General features: G+C 30.6%; 1 non-coding gene across 1 annotated transcript; it reads right to left on the bottom strand.

Annotated features, from left to right (window-relative positions):
- Nucleotides 1–274: 274 nt before the first annotated feature.
- On the bottom strand, nucleotides 275–379 carry LOC145286783 (U6 spliceosomal RNA). The gene has a single exon (XR_013869169.1). It is a non-coding gene; the product is annotated as a U6 spliceosomal RNA (small nuclear RNA).
- Between the last annotated feature and the right edge of the window lie 344 nt (nucleotides 380–723).

Genomic DNA, 723 nt, shown 5'->3' with positions numbered 1-723 from the left:
GCATTATATTGCATAGGGATTTGGGTGACAATAAGCTTCCTTAAATCCCAGTCCCTTTCGCACTCATCCAGTGGATGTATGTTTAATGTCCCCCCCCCCTCCCAATCACTTCATTCTCGCCGATGTTTTTTTTGTTTTGTTTTTGTTTTTTGTTTTTTGGGCTGTATGGGAGTGAGAGACATAATTTCTAGATTTATCGCAGTTTCATTTTTTTTTTTTTAGGTCTAACTAGTATTTCATTCACTTTTTCTTACTTCTTTGGCAGTTTCCATGTAAAAATATGGAATGCTTGACGAATTTGCGGGTCCTCCTTACGTAGAGGTTATACTAGTCTTTTCTGTATCGTTCCAATTTTAGTACATGTACTGCCTAAGCGGGCAACTATTATTATTATTATTATTATTATTATTATTATTATTATTATTATTATTATTATTATTATTATTATTATTTTAGCTATTATAATAATAATTATTGCTATTATTATTGTTGCTGTTGTTGTTGTTGTTGTTGTTGTTATTGTTGTTTTTGTTTTCTGTTTTAATTATTATTTTGACGTGATCTTGTTAAAAAGCGACAATCAGAAAATATTCTATTTAATTCCAACAACCCCTTATTTTACAAGCTGGTTATTACCCATGTTGGATTCCAAACGTGTCGGCGAACGCCTTTTAATTTCTACATATAAATGATACTTGCATTCTTAAAATGATTCCTTAAGTT

The sequence above is a fragment of the Euprymna scolopes genome, chromosome 10, assembly GCF_053919585.1.
Source record: "Euprymna scolopes isolate OS-2025 chromosome 10, ASM5391958v1, whole genome shotgun sequence".
NCBI classification, from domain to species: domain Eukaryota; kingdom Metazoa; phylum Mollusca; class Cephalopoda; order Sepiida; family Sepiolidae; genus Euprymna; species Euprymna scolopes.
This window is presented reverse-complemented; position numbering and strand designations above follow the sequence as displayed.